This window comes from Anser anser (genome assembly GCF_964211835.1).
Source record: "Anser anser genome assembly, chromosome: 15".
Taxonomy (NCBI): domain Eukaryota; kingdom Metazoa; phylum Chordata; class Aves; order Anseriformes; family Anatidae; genus Anser; species Anser anser.
This window is the reverse complement of record NC_139736.1, coordinates 18,385,647-18,405,288: the sequence shown is the minus strand read 5'-3', so window position 1 is coordinate 18,405,288 and position 19,642 is coordinate 18,385,647.

Sequence of the window (19,642 nt, the reverse complement as noted above, 5' to 3'; positions counted from 1 at the left end):
AGTGCATCCCCAGTGGTGCCAGTGCACTCTCTGGACTCAATGCAGTGCATCCCCAGTGGTGCCAGTGCACTCTCTGGACTCACTGCACTGCATCCCCAGTGCTGACACTGCACTCTCTGGACTCACTGCAGTGCATCCCCAGTGGTGCCAGTGCACTCTCTGGACTCACTGCACTGCATCTTCAATGGTGCCACTGCACTCTCTGGACTCACTGAACTGCATCCCCAGTGGTGCCAGTGCACTCTCTGGACTCACCAGGGTGCATCCCCAGTGGTGCCAGTGCACTCTCTGGACTCACCGAGGTGCATCCCCAGTGGTGCCAGTGCACTCTCTGGACTCAGTGCAGTGCATCCCCAGTGGTGCCAGTGCACTCTCTGGACTCACTGCGGTGCATCCCCAGTGGTGCCAGTGCACTCTCTGGACTCACTGCAGTGTATCCCCAGTCGTGCCAGTGCACTCTCTGGACTCACTGCACTGCATCCCCAGTGGTGGCAGTGCACTCTCTGGACTCACTGCACTGCATCCCCAGTGGTGCCAGTGCACTCTCTGGACTCACCGGGGTGCATCCAAAGTCTTGCCATTGCACTCTCTAGAGTCACTGCAGTGCATCCCCAGTGGTGCCAGTGCACTCTCTGGACTCAGTGCAGTGCATCCCCAGTGGTGCCAGAGCACTCTCTGGACTCACTGCACTGCAGCCTCAGTGGTGCCAGTGCACTCTCTGGACTCACTGCAGTGCATCCCCAGTGGTGCCAGTGCACTCTCTGGACTCACTGCAGTGCATTCCCAGTGGTGCCAGTGTACTCTCTGGACTCACTGCACTGCATCCCCAGTGGTGCCAGTGCACTCTCTGGACTCACCGGGGTGCATCCCCAGTGGTGCCAGTGCACTCTATGGACTCACTGCACTGCATCCCAAGTGGTGCCAGTACACTGTCTAGACTCACCGGGGTGCATCCCCAGTGGTGCCAGTGCACTCTCTGGATTCACCGGGGTGCATCCCCAGTGGTGCCAGTGCACTCTCTGGAGTCATTGCAGTGCATCCCCAGTGGTGCCAGGGCACTCTCTGGAGTCACTGCAGTGCATTCCCAGGGTTGCCAGTGCGCTCTCTGGACTCACTGTACTGCATTCCCAGTGGTGCCAGTGCACTCTCTGGACTCACTGCAGTGCATCCCCAGTGGTACCAGTGCACTCTCTGGAGTCACTGCACTGCATCCCCAGTGGTGCCAGTGCACTCTCTGGACTCACTGCAGTGCATCCCCAGTGGTGCCAGTGCACTCTCTGGACTCACCGGGGTGCATCCAAAGTGGTGCCAGTGCACTCTCTGGACTCACTGCACTGCATCCCCAGTGGTGCCAGTGCACTCTCTGGACTCACTGCACTGCATCCCCAGTGGTGCCAGTGCACTCTCTGGACTCACCGGGGTGAATCCCTAGTGGTACCAGTACACTCTCTGGACTCACTGCAGTGCATCCCCAGTCGTGCCAGTGCACTCTCTGGACTCACTGCACTGCATCCCCAGTGGTGCCAGTGCACTCTCTGGACTCACTGCACTGCATCCCCAGTGGTGCCAGTGCACTCTCTGGACTCACCGGGATGCATCACCAGTGGTGCCAGTGCACTCTCTGGACTCACTGCACTGCATCAACAGTGGTGCCAGTGCACTCTCTGGACTCACTACACTGCATCCCCAGTGGTGCCAGTGCACTCTCTGGAGTCACCGGGTTGCATCCGCAGTGGTGCCAGTGCACTCTCTGGACTCACTGCAGTGCATTCCCAGTGGTGCCAGTGCACTCTCTGGAGTCACCGGGTTGCATACCCCAGTGGTGCCAGTGCACTCTCTGGAGTCACTGCAGTGCATTCCCAGTGGTGCCAGTGCACTCTCTGGACTCACTGCACTGCATCCCCAGTGGTGCCAGTGCACTCTCTGGACTCACTACACTGCATCCCCAGTGGTGCCAGTGCACTCCCTGGAGTCACTGCAGTGCATCCCCAGTAGTGCCAGTGCACTCTCTGGACTCACTGCACTGCATCCCCAGTGGTGCCAGTGCACTCTCTGGACTCACTGCACTGCATCCCCAGTGGTGCTAGTGCACTCTCTGGACTCACTGCAGGGACTTCCCAGAGGTGCCAGTGCACTCTCTGGAGTCACTGCAGTGCATTCCCAGTGGTGCCAGTGCACTCTCTGGAGTCAATGCAGTGCATCCCCAGTAGTGCCAGTGCTCTCTCTGGACTCACCGGGGTGCATCCCCAGTGGTGCCAGTGCGCTGTCTGGACTCACCAGGGTGCATCCCCATTGGTGCCAGTGCACTCTCTGGACTCACTGTAGTGCATCCCCAGTGGTGCCAGTGCACTCTCTGGACTCACCAGGGTGTAAACCCAGTGGTGCCAGTGCACTCTCTGGACTCACTGCAGTGCATCCCCAGTGGTGCCAGTGCACTCTCTGGAATCACTGCAGTGCTTCCCCAGTGGTACCAGTGCACTCTCTGGACTCACCGGGGTGCATCCCCAGTTGTGCCAGTGCACTCTCTGGAGTCACTGCACTGCATCCCCAGTGGTGCCAGTGCACTCTCTGGACTCACTGCAGTGCATCCCCAGTAGTACCAGTGCACTCTCTGGAGTCACTGCAGTGCATCACCAGTGGTGCCAGTGCACTCTCTGGACTCACTGCAGTGCATTCGCAGTGGTGCCAGTGCACTCTCTGGACTCACTGCACTGCATCCCCAGTGGTGCCAGTGCACTCTCTGCACTCACTGCACTGCATCCCCAGTGGTGCTAGTGCACTCTCTGGAGTACTGCACTGCATCCCAGTGGTGCCAGTGCACTCTCTGGACTCACCGGGGTGCATCCCCAGTGGTGCCAGTGCACTCTCTGGACTCACTGCACTGCATCCCCAGTGGTGCCAGTGCACTCTCTGGACTCACCGGGGTGCATCACTAGTGGTGCCAGTGCACTCTCTGGACTCACTGCAGTGCATCCCCAGTGGTGCCAGTGCACTCTCTGGAGTCAATGCAGTGCATCCCCAGTGGTGCCAGTGCACTCTCTGGAGTCACCGGGTTGCATCCGCAGTGGTGCCAGTGCACTCTCTGGACTCACTGCAGTGCATTCCCAGTGGTGCCAGTGCACTCTCTGGAGTCACCGGGTTGCATACCCCAGTGGTGCCAGTGCACTCTCTGGAGTCACTGCAGTGCATTCCCAGTGGTGCCAGTGCACTCTCTGGACTCACTGCACTGCATCCCCAGTGGTGCCAGTGCACTATCTGGACTCACTGCACTGCATCCCCAGTGGTGCCAGTGGACTCTCTGGATTCACCGGGGTGCATCCCCAGTGGTGCCAGTGCACTCTCTGGACTCACTGCACTGCATCCCCAGTGGTGCCCGTGCGCTCTCTGGACTCATTGCAGGGCATCCCCTGTGGTGCCAGTGCACTCTCTGGAGTCACTGCAGTACATTCCCAGTGGTGCCAGTGCACTCTCTGGAGTCACTGCAGTGCATCCCCAGTGGTGCCAGTGCACTCTCTGGACTCACTGCAGTGCATCCCGAGTGGTGCCAGTGCACTCTCTGGAGTCAATGCAGTGCATCCCCAGTAGTGCCAGTGCACTCTCTGGACTCACCGGGGTGCATCACCAGTGGTGCCAGTGCACTCTCTGGACTCACTGCAGTGCATCCCCAGTGGTGCCAGTGCACTCTCTGGACTCACTGCAGTGCATTCCCAGTGGTGCCAGTGCACTCTCTGGAGTCACTGCAGTGCATCCCCAGTGGTACCAGTGCACTCTCTGGAGTCACTGCAGTGCATCCCCAGTGGTGCCAGTGCACTCTCTGGAGTCAATGCAGTGCATCCCCTGTTGTGCCAGTGCACTCTCTGGTCTCACTGCAGTGCATCCCCAGTGGTGGCAGTGCACTCTCTGGACTCACTGCAGTGCATCCCCAGTGGTGCCAGTGCACTCTCTGGACTCACCGGGGTGCATCCCCAGTGGTGCCAGTGCACTCTCTGGACTCACTGCACTGCATCCCCAGTGGTTCCAGTGCACTCTCTGGACTCACCGGGGTGCATCCCCAGTGGTGCCAGTGCACTCTCTGGACTCACTGCACTGCATCCCCAGGGGTGCCAGTGCACTCTCTGAACTCACCGGGGTGCATCCCCAGTGGTGCCAGTGCACTCTCTGGAGTCACTGCAGTGCATCCCCAGTGGTGCCAGTGCACTCTCTGGACTCACTGCACTGCATCCCCAGTGGTGCCAGTGCACTCTCTAGAGTCACTGCAGTTCATCCCCAGTGGTGCTAGTGCACTCTCTGGAGTACTGCACTGCATCCCAGTGGTGCCAGTGCACTCTCTGGACTCACCGGGGTGCATCCCCAGTGGTGCCAGTGCACTCTCTGGACTCACTGCACTGCATCCCCAGTGGTGCCAGTGCACACTCTGGACTCACCGGGGTGCATCACTAGTGGTGCCAGTGCACTCTCTGGACTCACTGCAGTGCATCCCCAGTGGTGCCAGTGCACTCTCTGGAGTCACCGGGGTGCATCCCCAGTGGTGCCAGTGCACTCTCTGGAGTCACCGGGTTGCATCCGCAGTGGTGCCAGTGCACTCTCTGGACTCACTGCAGTGCATTCCCAGTGGTGCCAGTGCACTCTCTGGAGTCACCGGGTTGCATACCCCAGTGGTGCCAGTGCACTCTCTGGAGTCACTGCAGTGCATTCCCAGTGGTGCCAGTGCACTCTCTGGACTCACTGCACTGCATCCCCAGTGGTGCCAGTGCACTCTCTGGACTCACTACACTGCATCCCCAGTGGTGCCAGTGCACTCCCTGGAGTCACTGCAGTGCATCCCCAGTAGTGCCAGTGCACTCTCTGGACTCACTGCACTGCATCCCCAGTGGTGCTAGTGCACTCTCTGGACTCACTGCAGGGACTTCCCAGAGGTGCCAGTGCACTCTCTGGAGTCACTGCAGTGCATTCCCAGTGGTGCCAGTGCACTCTCTGGAGTCAATGCAGTGCATCCCCAGTAGTGCCAGTGCTCTCTCTGGACTCACCGGGGTGCATCCCCAGTGGTGCCAGTGCGCTGTCTGGACTCACCAGGGTGCATCCCCATTGGTGCCAGTGCACTCTCTGGACTCACTGTAGTGCATCCCCAGTGGTGCCAGTGCACTCTCTGGACTCACCAGGGTGTAAACCCAGTGGTGCCAGTGCCCTCTCTGGACTCACTGCAGTGCATCCCCAATGGTGCCAGTGCACTCTCTGGAATCACTGCAGTGCTTCCCCAGTGGTACCAGTGCACTCTCTGGACTCACCGGGGTGCATCCCCAGTTGTGCCAGTGCACTCTCTGGAGTCACTGCACTGCATCCCCAGTGGTGCCAGTGCACTCTCTGGACTCACTGCAGTGCATCCCCAGTAGTACCAGTGCACTCTCTGGAGTCACTGCAGTGCATCCCCAGTGGTGCCAGTGCACTCTCTGGACTCACTGCAGTGCATTCGCAGTGGTGCCAGTGCACTCTCTGGACTCACTGCACTGCATCCCCAGTGGTGCCAGTGCACTCTCTGCACTCACTGCACTGCATCCCCAGTGGTGCTAGTGCACTCTCTGGAGTACTGCACTGCATCCCAGTGGTGCCAGTGCACTCTCTGGACTCACCGGGGTGCATCCCCAGTGGTGCCAGTGCACTCTCTGGACTCACTGCACTGCATCCCCAGTGGTGCCAGTGCACTCTCTGGACTCACCGGGGTGCATCACTAGTGGTGCCAGTGCACTCTCTGGACTCACTGCAGTGCATCCCCAGTGGTGCCAGTGCACTCTCTGGAGTCAATGCAGTGCATCCCCAGTGGTGCCAGTGCACTCTCTGGAGTCACCGGGTTGCATCCGCAGTGGTGCCAGTGCACTCTCTGGACTCACTGCAGTGCATTCCCAGTGGTGCCAGTGCACTCTCTGGAGTCACCGGGTTGCATACCCCAGTGGTGCCAGTGCACTCTCTGGAGTCACTGCAGTGCATTCCCAGTGGTGCCAGTGCACTCTCTGGACTCACTGCACTGCATCCCCAGTGGTGCCAGTGCACTCTCTGGACTCACTGCACTGCATCCCCAGTGGTGCCAGTGGACTCTCTGGATTCACCGGGGTGCATCCCCAGTGGTGCCAGTGCACTCTCTGGACTCACTGCACTGCATCCCCAGTGGTGCCCGTGCACTCTCTGGACTCACTGCAGTGCATTCCCAGTGGTGCCAGTGCACTCTCTGGAGTCACTGCAGTGCATCCCCAGTGGTACCAGTGCACTCTCTGGAGTCACTGCAGTGCATCCCCAGTGGTGCCAGTGCACTCTCTGGAGTCAATGAAGTGCATCCCCTGTTGTGCCAGTGCACTCTCTGGTCTCACTGCAGTGCATCCCCAGTGGTGGCAGTGCACTCTCTGGACTCACTGCAGTGCATCCCCAGTGGTGCCAGTGCACTCTCTGGACTCACCGGGGTGCATCCCCAGTGGTGCCAGTGCACTCTCTGGACTCACTGCACTGCATCCCCAGTGGTTCCAGTGCACTCTCTGGACTCACCGGGGTGCATCCCCAGTGGTGCCAGTGCACTCTCTGGACTCACTGCACTGCATCCCCAGGGGTGCCAGTGCACTCTCTGAACTCACCGGGGTGCATCCCCCGTGGTGCCAGTGCACTCTCTGGAGTCACTGCAGTGCATCCCCAGTGGTGCCAGTGCACTCTCTGGACTCACTGCACTGCATCCCCAGTGGTGCCAGTGCACTCTCTAGAGTCACTGCAGTTCATCCCCAGTGGTGCTAGTGCACTCTCTGGAGTACTGCACTGCATCCCAGTGGTGCCAGTGCACTCTCTGGACTCACCGGGGTGCATCCCCAGTGGTGCCAGTGCACTCTCTGGACTCACTGCACTGCATCCCCAGTGGTGCCAGTGCACTCTCTGGACTCACCGGGGTGCATCACTAGTGGTGCCAGTGCACTCTCTGGACTCACTGCAGTGCATCCCCAGTGGTGCCAGTGCACTCTCTGGAGTCACCGGGGTGCATCCCCAGTGGTGCCAGTGCACTCTCTGGAGTCACCGGGTTGCATCCGCAGTGGTGCCAGTGCACTCTCTGGACTCACTGCAGTGCATTCCCAGTGGTGCCAGTGCACTCTCTGGAGTCACCGGGTTGCATACCCCAGTGGTGCCAGTGCACTCTCTGGAGTCACTGCAGTGCATTCCCAGTGGTGCCAGTGCACTCTCTGGACTCACTGCACTGCATCCCCAGTGGTGCCAGTGCACTCTCTGGACTCACTACACTGCATCCCCAGTGGTGCCAGTGCACTCCCTGGAGTCACTGCAGTGCATCCCCAGTAGTGCCAGTGCACTCTCTGGACTCACTGCACTGCATCCCCAGTGGTGCTAGTGCACTCTCTGGACTCACTGCAGGGACTTCCCAGAGGTGCCAGTGCACTCTCTGGAGTCACTGTAGTGCATTCCCAGTGGTGCCAGTGCACTCTCTGGAGTCAATGCAGTGCATCCCCAGTAGTGCCAGTGCTCTCTCTGGACTCACCGGGGTGCATCCCCAGTGGTGCCAGTGCGCTGTCTGGACTCACCAGGGTGCATCCCCATTGGTGCCAGTGCACTCTCTGGACTCACTGTAGTGCATCCCCAGTGGTGCCAGTGCACTCTCTGGACTCACCAGGGTGTAAACCCAGTGGTGCCAGTGCCCTCTCTGGACTCACTGCAGTGCATCCCCAGTGGTGCCAGTGCACTCTCTGGAATCACTGCAGTGCTTCCCCAGTGGTACCAGTGCACTCTCTGGACTCACCGGGGTGCATCCCCAGTTGTGCCAGTGCACTCTCTGGAGTCACTGCACTGCATCCCCAGTGGTGCCAGTGCACTCTCTGGAGTCACTGCAGTGCATCCCCAGTAGTACCAGTGCACTCTCTGGAGTCACTGCAGTGCATCCCCAGTGGTGCCAGTGCACTCTCTGGACTCACTGCAGTGCATTCGCAGTGGTGCCAGTGCACTCTCTGGACTCACTACACTGCATCCCCAGTGGTGCCAGTGCACTCTCTGCACTCACTGCACTGCATCCCCAGTGGTGCTAGTGCACTCTCTGGAGTACTGCACTGCATCCCAGTGGTGCCAGTGCACTCTCTGGACTCACCGGGGTGCATCCCCAGTGGTGCCAGTGCACTCTCTGGACTCACTGCACTGCATCCCCAGTGGTGCCAGTGCACTCTCTGGACTCACCGGGGTGCATCACTAGTGGTGCCAGTGCACTCTCTGGACTCACTGCAGTGCATCCCCAGTGGTGCCAGTGCACTCTCTGGAGTCAATGCAGTGCATCCCAAGTGGTGCCAGTGCACTCTCTGGAGTCACCGGGTTGCATCCGCAGTGGTGCCAGTGCACTCTCTGGACTCACTGCAGTGCATTCCCAGTGGTGCCAGTGCACTCTCTGGAGTCACCGGGTTGCATACCCCAGTGGTGCCAGTGCACTCTCTGGAGTCACTGCAGTGCATTCCCAGTGGTGCCAGTGCACTCTCTGGACTCACTGCACTGCATCCCCAGTGGTGCCAGTGCACTCTCTGGACTCACTGCACTGCATCCCCAGTGGTGCCAGTGGACTCTCTGGATTCACCGGGGTGCATCCCCAGTGGTGCCAGTGCACTCTCTGGACTCACTGCACTGCATCCCCAGTGGTGCCCGTGCGCTCTCTGGACTCACTGCAGGGCATCCCCTGTGGTGCCAGTGCACTCTCTGGAGTCACTGCAGTACATTCCCAGTGGTGCCAGTGCACTCTCTGGAGTCACTGCAGTGCATCCCCAGTGGTGCCAGTGCACTCTCTGGACTCACTGCAGTGCATCCCGAGTGGTGCCAGTGCACTCTCTGGAGTCAATGCAGTGCATCCCCAGTAGTGCCAGTGCACTCTCTGGACTCACCGGGGTGCATCCCCAGTGGTGCCAGTGCACTCTCTGGACTCACTGCAGTGCATCCCCAGTGGTGCCAGTGCACTCTCTGGACTCACTGCAGTGCATCCCCAGTGGTGCCAGTGCACTCTCTGGAGTCACTGCAGTGCATCCCCAGTGGTGCCAGTGCACTCTCTGGAGTCAATGCAGTGCATCCCCTGTTGTGCCAGTGCACTCTCTGGTCTCACTGCAGTGCATCCCCAGTGGTGGCAGTGCACTCTCTGGACTCACTGCAGTGCATCCCCAGTGGTGCCAGTGCACTCTCTGGACTCACCGGGGTGCATCCCCAGTGGTGCCAGTGCACTCTCTGGACTCACTGCACTGCATCCCCAGTGGTTCCAGTGCACTCTCTGGACTCACCGGGGTGCATCCCCAGTGGTGCCAGTGCACTCTCTGGACTCACTGCACTGCATCCCCAGGGGTGCCAGTGCACTCTCTGGACTCACCGGGGTGCATCCCCAGTGGTGCCAGTGCACTCTCTGGAGTCACTGCAGTGCATCCCCAGTGGTGCCAGTGCACTCTCTGGACTCACTGCACTGCATCCCCACTGGTGCCAGTGCACTCTCTAGAGTCACTGCAGTTCATCCCCAGTGGTGCCAGTGCACTCTCTGGACTCACTGCAGTGCATCCCCAGTGGTGCCAGTGCACTCTCTGGAGTCACTGCAGTGCATCCCCAGTGGTGCCAGTGCACTCTCTGGACTCACCGGGGTGCATCCCCAGTGGTGCCAGTGCACTCTCTGGACTCACTGCAGTGCATCTCCAGTGGTGCCAGTGCACTCTCTGGAGTCACCGGGTTGCATACCCCAGTGGTGCCAGTGCACTCTCTGGAGTCACTGCAGGGCATCACCAGTGGTGCCAGTGCACTCTCTGGACTCACTGCACTGCATCCCCAGTGGTGCCAGTGCACTGTCTGGACTCACTGCACTGCATCCCCAGTGGTGCCAGTGGACTCTCTGGATTCACCGGGGTGCATCCCCAGTGGTGCCAGTGCACTCTCTGGACTCACTGCACTGCATCCCCAGTGGTGCCCGTGCGCTCTCTGGACTCACTGCAGGGCATCCCCTGTGGTGCCAGTGCACTCTCTGGACTCACTGCAGTACATTCCCAGTGGTGCCAGTGCACTCTCTGGACTCACTGCAGTGCATCCCCAGTGGTGCCAGTGCACTCTCTGGACTCACTGCAGTGCATCCCCAGTGGTGCCAGCGCACTCTCTGGAGTCAATGCAGTGCATCCCCAGTAGTGCCAGTGCACTCTCTGGACTCACCGTGGTGCATCACCAGTGGTGCCAGTGCACTCTCTGGACTCACTGCAGTGCATCCCCAGTGGTGCCAGTGCACTCTCTGGACTCACTGCAGTGCATCCCCAGTGGTGCCAGTGCACTCTCTGAAGTCACTGCAGTGCATCCCCAGTGGTGGCAGTGCACTCTCTGGACTCACTGCACTGCATCCCCAGTGGTGCCAGTGCACTCTCTGGACTCACCAGGGTACATCCAAAGTCTTGCCAGTGCACTCTCTGGAGTCACTGCAGTGCATCCCCAGTGGTGCCAGTGCATTCTCTGTACTCACGGCACTGCATCCCCAGTGGTGCCAGTGCACTGTATGGACTGACCGGGGTGCATTCCAGGCGGTTCCAGGGCACTCTCTGGACTCATTGCAGTGCATCCCCAGTGGTGCCAGTGCACTCTCTGGACTCACTGCACTGCATTCCCAGCGGTTCCAGTGCACTCTCTGGACTCACTGCAGTGCATCCCCAGTGGTGCCAGTGCACTCTCTGGACTCACCGTGGTGCATCCCCAGTGGTGCCAGTGCACTCTCTGGACTCACTGCAGTGCATCCCCAGTAGTGCCAGTGCTCTCTCTGGACTCACCGGGGTGCATCCCCAGTGGTTCCAGTGGACTCTCGGGATTCACCGGGGTGCATCCCCAGTCGTGCCAGGGCACTCTCTGGACTCACTGCAGTGCATCCCCAGTGGTAACAGTGCACTGTCTGGACTCACTGCACTGCATCCCCAGTGGTGCCAGTGCACTCTCTGGAATCACTGCAGTGCATCCCCAGTGGTGCCAGTGCACTCTCTGGAGTCACTGAAGGGCATCCCCAGTGGTGCCAGTGCACTCTCTGGAGTCACTGCAGTGCATCCCCAGTGGTGCCAGTGCACTCTCTGGAGTCACTGCACTGCATCCCCAGTGGTGCCAGTGCACTCTCTGGAGTCACTGCAGTGCATCCCCAGTAGTACCAGTGCACTCTCTGGAGTCACTGCAGTGCATCCCCAGTGGTGCCAGTGCACTCTCTGGACTCACTGCAGTGCATTCGCAGTGGTGCCAGTGCACTCTCTGGACTGACTGCAGTGCATCCCCAGTGGTGCCAGTGCACTCTCTGGAGTCAATGCAGTGAATCCCCAGTGGTGCCAGTGCACTCTCTGGAGTCACTGCAGTTCATCCACAGTGGTGCCAGTGCACTCTCTGGACTCACCGGGGTGCATCCCCAGTGGTGCCAGTGCACTCTCTGGACTCACTGCAGTGCATCCCCAGTGGTGCCAGTGCACTCTCTGGACTCACCGGGGTGCACCCCAGTGGTGCCAGTGCACTCTCTGGACTCACCAGGGTGCATCCCCAGTGGTGCCAGTGCACTCTCTGGACTCACCGGGGTGCATCCCCAGTGGTGCCAGTGCACTCTCTGGACTCACTGCACTGCATCCCCAGTGGTGCCAGTGCACTCTCTGGACTCACTGCACTGCATCCCCAGTGGTGCCAGAGCACTCTCTGGACTCACTGCACTGCATCCCCAGTGGTGCCAGTGCACTCTCTGGACTCACTGCAGTGCATCCCCAGTGGTGCCAGTGCACTCTCTGGACTCACTGCAGTGCATCCCCAGTGGTGCCTGTGCAGTCTCTGGACTCTCTGCACTGCATCCCCAGTGGTGCCAGTGGACTCTCTGGATTCACCGGGGTTCATCCCCAGTGGTGCCAGTGCACTCTCTGGAGTCACTGCAGTGCATCACCAGTGGTGCCCGTGCGCTCTCTGGACTCACTGCAGGGCATCCCCTATGGTGCCAGTGCACTCTCTGGAGTCACTGCAGTACATTCCCAGTGGTACCAGTGTACTCACTGGACTCACTGCAGTGCATCCCCAGTGGTGCCAGTGCACTCTCTGGAGTCAATGCAGTGCATCCCCAGTAGTGCCAGTGCACTCTCTGGACTCACCGGGGTGCATCCCCAGTGGTGCCAGTGCACTCTCTGGACTCACTACACTGCATCCCCAGTGGTGCCAGTACACTCTCTGGACTCACTGCAGTGCATCCCCAGTGGTGCTAGTGCACTCTCTGGACTCACTGCACTGCATCCCCAGTGGTGCTAGTGCACTCTCTGGACTCACTGCAGGGAAATCCCAGAGGTACCAGTGCACTCTCTGGAGTCACTGCAGTGCATTCCCAGTGGTGCCAGTGCACTCTCTGGACTCACTGCAGTGCATCCCCAGTGGTGCCAGTGCACTCTCTGGAGTCAATGCAGTGCATCCCCAGTAGTGCCAGTGCTCTCTCTGGACTCACCGGGGTGCATCCCCAGTGGTGCCAGTGCACTGTCTGGACTCACCTGGGTGCATCCCCAGTGGTGCCAGTGCACTCTCTGGACTCACTGCACTGCATCCCCAGTGGTGCCAGTGCACTCTCTGGACTCACCAGGGTGTAAACCCAGTGGTGCCAGTGCACTCTCTGGACTCACTGCAGTGCATCCCCAGTGGTGCCAGTGCACTCTCTGGAATCACTGCAGTGCATCCCCAGTGGTACCAGTGCACTCTCTGGACTCACTGGGGTGCATCCCCAGTGGTGCCAGTGATCTCTCTGGAGTCACTGCAGTGCATCGCCAGTGGTGCCAGTGCACTCTCTGGACTCACTGCAGTGCATCCCCAGTCGTGCCAGTGCACTCTCTGGACTCACTGCAGTGCATCCCCAGTAGTACCAGTGCACTCTCTGGAGTCACTGCAGTGCATCCCCAGTGGTGCCAGTGCACTCTCTGGACTCACTGCAGTGCATTCGCAGTGGTGCCAGTGCACTCTCTGGACTCACTGCAGTGCATCCCCAGTGGTGCCAGTGCACTCTCTGGAGTCAATGCAGTGCATCCCCAGTGGTGCTAGTGCACTCTCTGGACTCACTGCAGTGCATCCCCAGTGGTGCCAGTGCACTCTCTGGACTCACTGCAGTGCATCCCCAGTGGTGCCAGTGCACTCTCTGGACTCACCGGGGTGCATCCCCAGTGGTGCCAGTGTACTCTCTGGACTCACTGCAGTGCATCCCCAGTGGTGCCAGTGCACTCTCTGGACTCACCGGGGTGCATCACTAGTGGTACCAGTGCACTCTCTGGAGTCACTGCAGTGCATCCCCAGTGGTGCCAGTGCACTCTCTGGAGTCACCGGGGTGCATCCCCAGTGGTGCCAGTGCACTCTCTGGAGTCACTGCAGTGCATCCCCAGTGGTGCCAGTGCACTCTCTGGACTCACTGCACTGCATCCCCAGTGGTGCCAGTGCACTCTCTGGACTCACTTCAGTGCATCCCGAGTAGTGCTTGTGCACTCTCTGGACTCACTGCACTGCATCCCCAGTGGTGCCAGTGCACTCTCTGGACTCACCGGGGTGCATCCCCAGTGGTGCCAGTGCACTCTCTGGACTCACTGCACTGCATCCCCTGTTGTGCCAGTGCACTCTCTGGTCTCACTGCACTGCATCCCCACTGGTGCCAGTGCATTCTCTGTACTCACGGCACTGCATCCCCAGTGGTGCCAGTGCACTGTATGGACTGACCGGGGTGCATTCCCAGCGGTTCCAGGGCACTCTCTGGACTCTTTGCAGTGCATCCCCAGTGGTGCCAGTGCACTCTCTGGACTCGCTGCACTGCATCCCCAGTGGTGCCAGTGCACTCTCTTCACTCACTGCAGTGCATCCCCAGTGGTACCAGTGCACTCTCTGGACTCACCGTGGTGCATCCCCAGTGGTGCCAGTGCACTCTCTGGACTCACTGCACTGCATCCCCAGTAGTGCCAGTTCTCTCTCTGGACTCACCGGGGTGCATCCCCAATGGAGCCAGGGCACTCTCTGGACTCACTGCAGTGCATCCCCAGTAGTGCCAGTGCACTCTCTGGACTCACTGGGGTGCATCCCCAGTGGTGCCAGTGCACTCTCTGGACTCACCGGGGTGCACCCCAGTGGTGCCAGTGCACTCTCTGGACTCACCAGGGTGCATCCCCAGTGGTGCCAGTGCACTCTCTGGACTCACCGGGGTGCATCCCCAGTGGTGCCAGTGCACTCTCTGGACTCACTGCACTGCATCCCCAGTGGTGCCAGTGCACTCTCTGGACTCACTGCACTGCATCCCCAGTGGTGCCAGAGCACTCTCTGGACTCACTGCAGTGCATCCCCAGTGGTGCCAGTGCACTGTCTGGACTCACCGGGGTGCATCCCCAGTGGTGCCAGTGCACTCTCTGGACTTGCCGGGGTGCATCCCCGGTGGTGCCAGTGCACTCTCTGGACTCACCAGGGTGCATCCCCAGTGGTGCCAGTGCACTCTCTGGACTCACCGGGGTGCATCCCCAGTGGTGCCAGTGCACTCTCTGGACTCCCTGCAGTGCATCCCCAGTGGTGCCAGTGCACTCTCTGGACTCACCGGGGTGCACCCCAGTGGTGCCAGTGCACTCTCTGGACTCACCAGGGTGCATCCCCAGTGGTGCCAGTGCACTCTCTGGACTCACCGGGGTGCATCCCCAGTGGTGCCAGTGCACTCTCTGGACTCACTGCACTGCATCCCCAGTGGTGCCAGTGCACTCTCTGGACTCACTGCACTGCATCCCCAGTGGTGCCAGAGCACTCTCTGGAATCACTGCAGTGCATCCCCAGTGGTACCAGTGCACTCTCTGGACTCACTGGGGTGCATCCCCAGTGGTGCCAGTGCACTCTCTGGAATCACTGCAGTGCATCCCCAGTGGTACCAGTGCACTCTCTGGACTCACTGGGGTGCATCCCCAGTGGTGCCAGTGCACTCTCTGGAGTCACTGCAGTGCATCGCCAGTGGTGCCAGTGCACTCTCTGGACTCACTGCAGTGCATCCCCAGTCGTGCCAGTGCACTCTCTGGACTCACTGCAGTGCATCCCCAGTAGTACCAGTGCACTCTCTGGAGTCACTGCAGTGCATCCCCAGTGGTGCCAGTGCACTCTCTGGACTCACTGCAGTGCATTCGCAGTGGTGCCAGTGCACTCTCTGGACTCACTGCAGTGCATCCCCAGTGGTGCCAGTGCACTCTCTGGAGTCAATGCAGTGCATCCCCAGTGGTGCTAGTGCACTCTCTGGACTCACTGCAGTGCATCCCCAGTGGTGCCAGTGCACTCTCTGGACTCACTGCAGTGCATCCCCAGTGGTGCCAGTGCACTCTCTGGACTCACCGGGGTGCATCCCCAGTGGTGCCAGTGCACTCTCTGGACTCACTGCAGTGCATCCCCAGTGGTGCCAGTGCACTCTCTGGACTCACCGGGGTGCATCACTAGTGGTACCAGTGCACTCTCTGGACTCACTGCAGTGCATCCCCAGTGGTGCCAGTGCACTCTCTGGAGTCACCGGGGTGCATCCCCAGTGGTGCCAGTGCACTCTCTGGAGTCACTGCAGTGCATCCCCAGTGGTGCCAGTGCACTCTCTGGACTCACTGCACTGCATCCCCAGTGGTGCCAGTGCACTCTCTGGACTCACTTCAGTGCATCCCGAGTAGTGCTTGTGCACTCTCTGGACTCACTGCACTGCATCCCCAGTGGTGCCAGTGCACTCTCTGGACTCACCGGGGTGCATCCCCAGTGGTGCCAGTGCACTCTCTGGACTCACTGCACTGCATCCCCTGTTGTGCCAGTGCACTCTCTGGACTCACTGCAGTGCATCCCCACTGGTGCCAGTGCATTCTCTGTACTCACGGCACTGCATCCCCAGTGGTGCCAGTGCACTGTATGGACTGACCGGGGTGCATTCCCAGCGGTTCCAGGGCACTCTCTGGACTCTTTGCAGTGCATCCCCAGTGGTGCCAGTGCACTCTCTGGACTCGCTGCACTGCATCCCCAGTGGTGCCAGTGCACTCTCCTCACTCACTGCAGTGCATCCCCAGTGGTACCAGTGCACTCTCTGGACTCACCGTGGTGCATCCCCAGTGGTGCCAGTGCACTCTCTGGACTCACTGCACTGCATTCCCAGTAGTGCCAGTTCTCTCTCTGGACTCACCCGGGTGCATCCCCAATGGAGCCAGGGCACTCTCTGGACTCACTGCAGTGCATCCCCAGTAGTGCCAGTGCACTCTCTGGACTCACTGGGGTGCATCCCCAGTGGTGCCAGTGCACTCTCTGGACTCACTGCAGTGTATCCCCAGTGGTGCCAGTGCACTCTCTGGACTCACTGGGGTGCATCCCCAGTGGTGCCAGTGCACTCTCTGGACTCACTGCAGTGTATCCCCAGTGGTGCCAGGGCACTCTCTGGACTCATTGCAGTGCATCCCCAGTGGTGCCAGAGCACTCTCAGGACTTACTGCAGTGCATCCCCAGTGGTGCCAGTGCACTCTCTGGACTCACCGGGGTGCACCCCAGTGGTGCCAGTGCACTCTCTGGACTCACCAGGGTGCATCCCCAGTGGTGCCAGTGCACTCTCTGGACTCACCGGGGTGCATCTCCAGTGGTGCCAGTGCACTCTCTGGACTCACTGCACTGCATCCCCAGTGGTGCCAGTGCACTCTCTGGACTCACTGCACTGCATCCCCAGTGGTGCCAGAGCACTCTCTGGACTCACTGCAGTGCATCCCCAGTGGTGCCAGTGCACTGTCTGGACTCACCGGGGTGCATCCCCAGTGGTGCCAGTGCACTCTCTGGACTTGCCGGGGTGCATCCCCAGTGGTGCCAGTGCACTCTCTGGACTCACTGCAGTGCATCCCCAGTGGTGCCAGTGCACTCTCTGGACTCACCGGGGTGCACCCCAGTGGTGCCAGTGCACTCTCTGGACTCACCAGGGTGCATCCCCAGTGGTGCCAGTGCACTCTCTGGACTCACCGGGGTGCATCCCCAGTGGTGCCAGTGCACTCTCTGGACTCACTGCACTGCATCCCCAGTGGTGCCAGTGCACTCTCTGGACTCACTGCACTGCATCCCCAGTGGTGCCAGAGCACTCTCTGGACTCACTGCACTGCATCCCCAGTGGTGCCAGTGCACTCTCTGGACTCACTGGACTACATCCCCAGTGGTGCCAGTGCACTCTCTGGACTCACTGCAGTGCATCCCCAGTGGTGCCAGTGCACTCTCTGGACTCACTGCACTGCATCACCATTGGTGCCAGGGCACTCTCCGGACTCACTGCAGTGCATCCCCAGTGGTGCCAGTGCACTCTTTCGAGTCACTGCACTGCATCCCCATTAGTGCCAGAGCATTCTCTGGACTCACTGCAGTGCATCCCCAGTGGTGCCAGTGCACTCTCTGGACTCAATGCAGTGCATCCCCAGTGGTGCCAGTGCACTCTCTGTACTCACTGCACTGCATCCCCAGTGCTGACACTGCACTCTCTGGACTCACTGCAGTGCATCCCCAGTGGTGCCAGTGCACTCTCTGGACTCACTGCAGTGCATTCCCAGTGGTGCCAGTGCACTCTCTGGACTCACTGCAGTGCATCCCCAGTGGTGCCAGTGCACTCTCTGGACTCACTGCAGTGCATCCCCAGTGGTGCCAGTGCACTCTCTGGACTCACTGCACTGCATCCCCAGTGGTGCCAGTGCACTCTCTGGACTCACTGCAGTGCATCACCAGTGGTGCCAGTGCACTCTCTGGACTCACTGCACTGCATCCCCAGTGGTGCCAGTGCACTCTCTGGACTCACTGCAGTGTATCCCCAGTGGTGCCAGTGCACTCTCTGGACTCACTGCACTGCATCCCCAGTGGTGCCTGTGCACTCTCTGGACTCACTGCAGTGCATCCCCAGTGGTGCCAGTGCACTCTCTGGACTCACTTCAGTGCATACCCAGTGGTGCCAGTGCACTCTCTGGACTCACTGCACTGCATCCCCAGTGGTGCCAGTGCACTCTCTGGACTCACCGGGGTGCATCCCCAGTGGGGCCAGTGCACTCTCTGGAGTCACTGCACTGCATCCCCAGAGGTGCCAGTGCACTCTCTGGACTCACTGCAGTGCTTCCCCTGTGTGCCAGTGCACTCTCTGGACTCAGTGCAGGGCATCCCCACAGGTGCCAGTGCACTCTCTGGAGTCACTGCAGTGCATTCCCAGTGGTGCCAGTGCACTCTCTGGACTCACTGCACTGCATCCCCAGTAGTGCCAGTGCACTCTCTGGACTCACCGTGGTGCATCCCCAGTGGTGCCAGTGCACTCTCTGGACTCACTGCAGTGCATTCCCAGTGGTGCCAGTGCACTCTCTGGACTCACTGCACTGCATCCCCGGTGGTGCCAGTGCACTCTCTGGAGTCACTGCTGTGCATCCCCAGTGGTACCAGTGCACTCTCTGGACTCACTGCACTGCATCCCCAGTGGTGCCAGTGCACTCTCTGGACTCACCGGGGTGCATCCAAAGTGGTGCCAGTGCACTCTCTGGACTCACTGCACTGCATCTCCAGTGGTGCCAGTGCACTCTCTGGACTCACTGCAGTGCATCCCCAGTGGTGCCAGTGCACTCTCTGGAGTCACCGCGGTGCATCCCTAGCGGTACCAGTGCACTCTCTGGACTCACTGCAGTGCATCCCCAGTGGTGCCAGTGCACTCTCTGGACTCACTGCGGTGCATCCCCAGTGGTGCCAGTGCACTCTCTGGACTCACTGCAGTGCATCCCCAGTGGTGCCAGTGCACTCTCTGGAGTCAGCAGGTTGCATCCCCAGTGGTGCCAGTGCACTCTCTGGAGTCACTTCACTGCATCCCCAGTGGTGCCAGTGCACTCTCTGGACTCACTGCACTGCATCCCCAGTGGTGCCAGTGTAGTCTCTGGACTCACTGCAGTGCATCCCCAGTGGTGAAAGTGCAATCTCTGGACTCACTGCAGTGCATCCGCAGTGGTGCCGGTGCACTCTCTGGACTCACTGCACTGCATCCCCAGTGGTGCCAGTGCACTCTCTGGACTCACTGCAGTGCATCCCCAATGGTGCCAGTGCACTCTCTGGAGTCACCGGGGTGCATCACTAGTGGTACCAGTACACTCTCTGGACTCACTGCAGTGCATCCCCAGTGGTGCCAGTGCACTCTCTGGAGTCACCGGGGTGCATCCCCAGTGGTGCCAGTGCACTCTCTGGAGTCACCGGGTTGCATCCCCAGTGGTGCCAGTGCACTCTCTGGACTCACTGCAGTGCATTCGCAGTGGTGCCAGTGCACTCTCTGGAGTCACCGGGTTGCATCACCAGTGGTGCCAGTGCACTCTCTGGACTCACTGCAGTGCATTCCCAGTGGTGCCAGTGCACTCTCTGGACTCACTGCCGTGCATCCCCAGTGGTGCCAGTGCACTCTCTGGACTCACTGCAGGGCATTCCCAGAGGTGCCAGTGCACTCTCTGGAGTCACTGCAGTGCATTCCCAGTGGTGCCAGTGCACTCTCTGGACTCACTGCAGTGCATCCCCAGTGGTGCCAGTGCACTCTCTGGACTCACTGCACTGCATCCCCAGTGGTGCCAGTGCACTGTCTGGACTCACCGGGGTGCATCCCCAGTGGTGCCAGTGCACTCTCTGGACTTGCCGG